This window comes from Dermacentor variabilis, chromosome 1 (assembly GCF_050947875.1).
Source record: "Dermacentor variabilis isolate Ectoservices chromosome 1, ASM5094787v1, whole genome shotgun sequence".
Lineage (NCBI taxonomy): Eukaryota > Metazoa > Arthropoda > Arachnida > Ixodida > Ixodidae > Dermacentor > Dermacentor variabilis.
Window position 1 is genome coordinate 76669734 of NC_134568.1, and position 8568 is coordinate 76678301.

Sequence of the window (8568 nt, forward strand, 5' to 3'; positions counted from 1 at the left end):
ACGTCCCTTATACGTGGGATACGAAGGACGCCGTATTGGGTCACATCGGATTAATTTCTGATGCCGGGAGTTCTTTAACGTGCTTGAACATTTCGGCAACCCTTCTTCCCTTCGTTTGATTATTGTTTCTTTTACGATGGCAAGCAGTGACAACGTGAGGAAGTAAATTTTCTAGAACAAATGTCTCGATAATAAAATTTATTTTCACATGCCAGATAGAATTCAGCAAGTGCCGCACTCGTGTAAGGGTGGCTTCACATGCCCCCAAATTCTCAGCCCAAGATTCATTGAAATTTTTTTAGAAATTCAAAAAAAGAAAAAAAACCCCGCACGCCTCTATTTGAACTACTCCGAGCGCTGCCTTTGAACATTGTTGTGGTGGTGAAAACGTCTTTATTTACTGTAATGACCTCGATGAACATATGAAGAGATGGGGAAAATTATCGCACGTGTCATATCAGGGAGTTTAACTTGACTTCCTGTATGTAGGAGAGGAGGGTGCGAAAGGATGGGCCACTTACCCACTTTTTGCGGGTAATTTTTTATCTGACGGTACTGTTGTGAGAAGCTTTAGAATCAGAGGCATATCTAGCGCCACGAATGACACTGAGGACGATTGTATCCGGGCACTAGTGTGCTACCGAACCGAACCTGAGAAGCAACGACAGTGGCATCGGTGAGGATTATTACACGGGCACCAGCTACGTGCCCTGCATGCATGAACCAATGTGCGCATTATGAAAACAACAGCTTTCAGCTCCTTTTGGTACAAAGGGATCACGGTGATTACGCACGGCCGGAAAATTGAACTGAAATGGCCCGCCTCCGTGTAGGACGGGTCGCTCCTCGTTGAGAAGAAAGAAAGAAAGAAAGAAAGAAAGAAAAGCGTGCCTCTAAGACGAGTGTACATATATGGTATTCAAGTGAAAACATTTCGTGAAGGAAATTTAGCGACACATAGCAGAGTAGAGGCGAAACTAGCGAGCGAGGCTTTTGCGCTATTTTCGTCTTTTTGGTCCCTGCGTGTAAAGCTTCTTAGAACAGTGGTTACTCCCGTCATTCATGAAGAACGTAGCCTATACCTGCTACATCTGTCTTTTGTTTTCCAAGCTTTTCGCTCAAGTCTTGGCACATCATGTGCCGAAACTAGTTATCGGCATTTGAGAAAAACTAAAGATTGGAAGTGATTGATTTCCTTAACTCAATTACTGCGAACAGCAGTTACGAGCCTCCGAATTCGAGAAACTTTTACAGACTGATCTTGGCAAGAACCCACAAAAATTCCTGGAAATCTCTTGGAGGAACCTGAACCCGAAACTATTGGTGCCATCTGAAGCACTTTTGAAAACTCCTAGACGAACACTATAAGCCACATATAGGCGTAAAATTGCTTGATTTTTGACTCGCTCTCAATCAGGCTCTGGGTACGTATAGAGTACGCATTAGGCCGTGCCATGCTGGAAGCAAGGTGTCGCAACGAGCCGAACGAACGAACCGACGAACGAACACGGTAGGCCCATTTCCTAGCTCATAACTATTGCTCGCAGTAAAAAAAAATAAATAAAAATAAGCCAACCGCAACATTGATACTCACTCATACTCGATGGTGTGTTCAGTGGGCTCGTTTCTTGTTTCCGCCCGCAGATTGCCCCTGCGTGTCACGTTACCTTTGCCACCAGCAGTGTTCGAGCCTGGGAGTGGTTGCAGAGTATGCACTGTCAAGCCCCGCACTGGACAAGCGCATTTTTCTACAATTACCGTATGACGCGTAACGCTGCCGCACATACATTAAAAAAAATGATGAAAGATTCAGCTCGCAGGCGCAGTGGTGTCATGCAAATGAAAGATTAGTAGTATCAAAGTGTACGGGGTGGACCAGCCACAAGAGCACCTGGGTTGAGGCGTTCTGCCAAATGCTCTTCTGCCGTATACGTGCGAAGGTGACACCCGAGACTGTCGTGCGCTTAGGATTATACTGAACGTCAAAGGCCGTGTTCTCAACCTCTGCGCTTCTACGACTTGCGTTTCGGTGCGGCTTCAACCCTGTTGCAGTTTTGAGAGTTTTAGCTAATAAACTTTCAGAGAAAAAGAGGGGTGGGAGTTTTTCATTAGCACATTTCGCGATACTTTATATTGAGCAAATAAACACACACAATATCGCTACAACGCAGCTTAAGGCGCAACGAACGCTGAAGACACACAGGACTAGCCTCACTGTCACTCGGCCGCATAAATACCAACCGCGACGTTGCTTCTGATGTCTAGAAATAGTGCAGTGCAATGTGCTTTAGAAGTCTTGTGGGACCACATCAACACATATGCCAGGTTTTTCAGGAAATGGTTCGGAATTTCTTAAAATTAGGGAAGCTGAGATAATTAAGTGCTTTTATCGCAGAGTCACACATTTAAAGATCATTCGATATAATAATTATACGAGTAATTACGCAACTTAGATGATTTAAGCTCGTTAACATTTTAGCGCTTGCGAGCGAGGACAGAGGGGAGACGTAAACAGCACGACGCGCTAACTTGAACACTTTATTTCCGGCAAATTTCGTAGATTTATATGTACCATGCACAAAACCGCCACTCTTGGTCAACACGTCGAAGTGCTTTTGTCAAAAAGGCCGTCTCTTTGTCATGAAGGTCGATAGACGCAGCGCTGACGCAGCTTACACCACTCCTACGGATAGGATGTGTGCGAGATTATAGAGGTACAGAATGTCAGGCGGAGTGGTGAAAACTATGTCAGCACTGCGTCTGTCGGCCTCTTCCTGATGAAGAGACGGCCTGTTTAAAAAAAAAAAACAGTATGACATGTTGGCCAGGAGTGGCGCTTTTGTGCATGGTATATGAATGCATGAATTTTCCCGCGATTAAAGCGTTGAAGTTAGCGCATCATGCTGCCTATACGTCTCCCCTCTGTCCTCGTTAGTCAGCGCTAAAATGTTATCCAAGTTCGAATACCAACACGCCCCACATACGGTAGTGCTACAGGTAATTTACTTTCCAAACTAAATAGCCATTCGGTTGGTCTCGGTGGCAAACTTGAAGAGCGCCGTCCGACGAGTTCATAACTATTTCCAGAAATTAAGAGAAAGGTTACGCTGCTAATCTTTTACAGCGTAATTAATTCCGGCGAGTTTGACAAAGAACAGCGAGACTGAGTAGACACCCTTGGCAGACGCCCATCTACGAGTGACGTGACTGATCGCGCATCACCGTCGGGCGAGCACGAAGCTAGCGCGTTCGGGGCTCGATAAAGAAGGTCGCTTGACTGCATGGCGCTTTCCTTCAGAAATGTTAGTTAAACTTAGCATAATTACGTGTCTAATTACTACATGGAATCATTTTCAAATGTTTGCCTTTGTGATAAAAGTAATGTAGAGGACACCATTTCATTATCTCAGCTTGCCTCATATTAAAGAATTTAGAACGCATTTCGTGAAAAAAAGAAACAATGTAAGTTCTTGGCAGGTACTGAGTGTCGTAGCCGGCGCACAAGTACGTCCGATTCACCTGTTTAGTGCCCAATGATAAAGGCACTCACTTGACGCCGCACTCTTCAAATCGCAGGATATGGCTTTTGATGAAACACCGAGTATCTCTCATGAGAGGGAAACACATAACGTAACCAATGAGGAGAAATCCACGCTTCTTAAATTGAAATATAGAAATATAAATTAGGATTTTATTCGAAATAACTTTCAGGCTAGCTATAGGTAGTCTTGTCGTATAATATCGCACGCTCATCACGCCTGGCGCGTGAAAGGACGTTCCATATCCATGCGCCGTCACGGTCGTGAGTGGCACTGGTTGGCAGTTTCAAGGCTGCAGGCTTAGCACGTGCATACAAATACTTCAAGTAGTCGAAGGAACAGCCGCTGCAGGAGCTCAATCGGTAGAGCGTCGCACGCGTCATCCGGGGGTTCGATTCGGCTCCCACCGGTGGCTTTCCTGTCGCTGAGCCGCGGGGCGAGTTCCGAATAGAAAAACTCAGCTCAGTATGGCAACTGCCAGATGCTAACGACAAGGTAGCGGGGACTGGAACACGTCCTTATTTTGACATGAACTGAAAACTTTGTGGTAAAAAAAAAAAGAATTAAGCACTTAGACATGCGCGCTGTCGTCGTTTTAGACACAAGGTGCCGCAGTTGAAGGGCCTTCAAACAAAGACGCCGCGTCTGCGACGTCGCCCATTTTGCCTGTGTATGTCACGGCGTGGTGTAAGCAATGTACGGTATGAGCACATAAGTCTAACTTCAGGGTGTGGAAAAACAAGCCCCCCGCGGGGCTTACTACAAGCATCATACATCGCCTTCGATCGTCGTCCTTGTGACGTCGCTGCTTGTGTACGCCTCACAATGCGGCACCGAAACGCTCTCGTATACCGTAGAAACCCAATAAAATCAAACTGAATCGAGCACAAGCCCTATTTCACCTAAAGCTGAAGAGCGTTCCATCCATATTACACTGGCAGAATTGTTGCTCCGTACAGGTACCTACTCGGGCTTCGGACGGTGGTCGTTGAAGAGAGTCGCTGCCACCTCTTCGCGTCTGTGTTGCTCGACGGCAAACTCGTTGAAAACAGCGAGAACAGCTTGCGCGTCTCGCTCTTCAGCCGCCGGCTCGAACCTTTGGTTGCCTTGCGAACGGCACCGGGCGCTGTCCGAGAGCTGCGCACTTCGGAGGCGGCCTCTCGTCGCACCACCGTAGCCGTCCTGCGAGCTGGGGTGAGCGGGTTTGAGGCGACGTTTGTCGCTCATATGAATACCCGGCAGTGACAGCGTCATGCATCGTCGAACCTGATTGGCTTTTAACGTTAATCTATCTTCGGTCCCTTCGCTGACTGACTTCATACGGGACTACAGGAGTTGTTCGTATAGACCTTGAATGCAGCGAAGATAAATTCGAACAGTTGGAGAAACAGGCAGAATGGGTGCGAAAATTTTCAATGCATTCTCGGGACCGACAGCAATTTCTGTGCTAATCATTAAGCTGAAGAATAATAATACTAAAAGTAAGGTGTGAGTGAGTGCATTTTGGAAAAGTTAAGCCAGAACTATATAGTTTTACATATACCTGCTGATTATAACGCTTGATGAATTCACTGAATGACTGCAATCTCAACTCCGCATGCAGCTTTCAATTTAGTCGACTGAGACGAAACAAATGCGTACACTCGCTCATTTGAACATGACGTATATTGTAGCTGTGCAGGAGGCTCTATACCCCTTAACGAAACACTACTTCTCTGCAGGTTAGCGTTACTAGTAGGCCCTCTCCGAGTAGAAAACAGCAAGTGTTCCAGCAGTGTTCTGGGTTGCATTATTGATTATTTGCATTAATATATGCATTGACAAAATTACGGGCGTTAGAAACGTACAAAATATTGGATGTAAATGTTAGATGCCTCAGAAACCAATTATAGCAATATTTCCGCAGGCATACCTTCTTTATATGTACAATACAGTGCAGTGAATATCATCCCAGATCCAATTAAACATTTAATGAGCACCTGTCACCACTGAGCGCCTATAAGCAAGCAGCGGCAGCTTCAATCTGACATAGCAACACCATCCTTCTTTTCCGCGTTACTTCCTATATATTGAGAGTTATGAAAACCACACCTTCAAGGTTTTATTTACGACTCATTTTACCGCTATTTTCTGACACCTGCGCATATAGTATGTTTCACAGGACGGTATCTCAAAGGGCAAAACTAAAGAGAAACAACACATCAGTCTATGGACTCGTACAAAATATATTGTTTCAAAGCCTTATAGACATGAATTTGGCGTGACAATGTGATTCTATTACTGGCGAAAATTATCAAACTTTCCCGTTTTTAATTTCGCGCTGAAACTTCACTGTGACGTCACGGCTGTCAAAGTATGTTTTTTGTGTGTATTAGCACCGTTTGGAGGGGGGGGGGCACCGAAAAACTTGTTATATGGTGGAGTCTGTTCGCTCGTTTAGAATGCGATTTGTTCCTCAAAACAATCAGGTTGGCCCGTGCCGTGTAAACCCTGTCAAAACTCACGGCGTCACGGGGAGCTGGTGCGGAAATTTCAAGGCGGTGTCGCCACCGGTCTGTCTATCTTTTCTGGCTCACGATAAGATTGGATGTTTTTCTATTGTCGAGGCGTAAGTCAGCGATGCAGCTTAATTGGAACTCTTTAGTGCCACTGGAAAAAGGACACAGCGCAAAAAAAGGCAAGGACACGTGCGAGCGATACGCACACGTGTCCTTGTCTTTTTTGCGCTGTGTCCTTTTTCCAATGAATGACCAACAAGCCCAAGCTTCCACGCTAAGTCTCTAGTGCCCCTTTAAGAGCGTCCCTCGCGAACGAAGTAAGAGAAAACGCAAAACTCTAGCCTGATGTAATTGTGACGCGATTTGACACGGCCAAGAGGAGGCATACAGAGTTGCCGCCTCCTGGTCGTGGGTTGAATTTCGGCCGCGGCGGCCGCATTCCGATCGGCGTGAGGAGGAGGAATAAACTTTATTTGTAAAAATGAGCTGACGGTGGAGTCGTCCGAGGGGGGCGGCGTCCCTAGTCCAGGATGCCGTGGGCCTGAGCCAATAGCTTGGCCCTGTTTACCAGGCGATGCTGGTCTTCAGGGTTCGGGCTTGTCAGCTGGGCCTCCCACTGCTCGACGGCTTTTCCGGTTATGTGTGGTATCGATGGGTTGCGCCCACACACCCCTACCATGTTGTAAAGGGTATCGGGCCCAGAGCAGATGGCGCACTTGTAAGTGTAGCTCGCAGGATACATGGCGTGCGTGTAGCAGGGTGCCGTGCGGGAATGTGCCGGTCTGTAGTTTGCGATGGGGGTGAAACGCAAAATAAAAAATAAAGGAGAAAACAAAAGAGAAAAGAGAAAGTAGAAACGCCCGTGCACTGTGCATCAGGGACACGTTAAAGGACCTCAGGCGCTCAAAATGAATCCAGGGGCCCTACAATGTAACACTATTCCAATATGTTTTTATTCCAATCTCCGGACGTCAAATTTGCGTAACCGCCGACACAAGCATCGGTCGGTGACCCGCAGGGTTGTCTGAACAGACCAATAAAACACTCGTCGTTTACAAGAGGTCACTTTTGTTTGCTTGAAAAACGAATACCATTGCCTACATTGAGCGGCTTGTCTTATCTAATTGGCTGATAAGAGGCGAGGATCCCGCTCAAGTGGAGAGGGATTCGATGGGGCCGAGCCAGTGCTCTGAAAATCGGTAACCGGATGAAGAGGGTAGTGCTGGCGTTTGCGATTGGTCCGCTTTCCCTTACTTAGCTTGCGGTGGCGGGTCGAACATGGCGGCCGAATGCAATGGAAGCTTAAGAATCACACTAAAACGTATCCTCAGCAAAGAAGAGTTGGCAGAACGATGTCGTAAACGTGCCGAAAGTGCTCGAAACGTTACACGGCCACGCAGAAAGTTTTATTATACGCAAATAAACCCATGCTCTCCGGTAGGTGCGAGTAGCAGTGCCTGAGTGATCGGCGGCAGCCATCTTTTATTCCTTTCGGAACGGGGAAGGCTGCGGCTATTCAGAAGAAAATTCAGTTTCGTTCGGCACATTAATGCATCTTTAACGCGTACACGTCACTTTGACGCGATGAGTTTTCGCGGTTTTGTGACGTCGCGTGACAGGGAGGTGAAGTGGGTGCAGCCCGAAAACTTTTGACCAATAGCCGAGAACGAATGGCGAAAGGCGTCCAATCAGAAATAACTTTTTCTTTTGCTCGATCAAATCATGCATAATCAGTGTGCACACGTCATATCAGATGGGGAGGTATCGCGGTTTTCGTGACGTCGCGTGACAGACAGGCGAAGTGGGGGTGGGCCAAAAAAGTTTTTGACTAATCGCGGAGGACTGATTGCAGAATTGGAATAGGAAAGTTTGGAATAACTTTACGTTATAGCTCCCCAGAGTCCGCCACTATGGCGTCCTTCGTAATTAGATCATGGTTTGGGCACCTAAAACCCCAGAATTTATTCAAAGAAGGCGACGGAACATTCCGTGATAGCGTTGCCTAACACTCAATATTTAAAATGTTGTAGTCATGTTTATATTATGGTGTTGGTTCCCTGTTTCTGTTTATTAGGAACTTCATTTTATATTATTTTTATAATTTGAACCCTTTTCCCTTCATTCCTACTACCGGACGTACTCGTCGGTGGGCTTGGATTCCTGGCCCAAACGCCACCTCGAGCCGCAACAATTCTTATAGTTTTCTATCCATGCCGTTTTGGTACATAAAGCACAAAACAGTACAGAGTCATGAGCGCGAACTAACAATTGTTTTGTTTCAGACACACTAGATTTACATTTATATGAATAAATAGATAACTGAAGAACGCTTAAATTGAACTAATGCGTGGCACCGACAAAGAATGAGAAGGCTATGCGCATACGCATTGTGGGGGGGGGGGGGGGGGGGGTAAGCGTTCTTCCGTTATCTACCTATTCATATGTACGCAAAGCTACCCCATCCGAAATAAAAAGAAAGTCAGTTGTTAGTTCGCGCTCTTGCCTCCGACCTGTTCTGTGCTTTGTGTCCC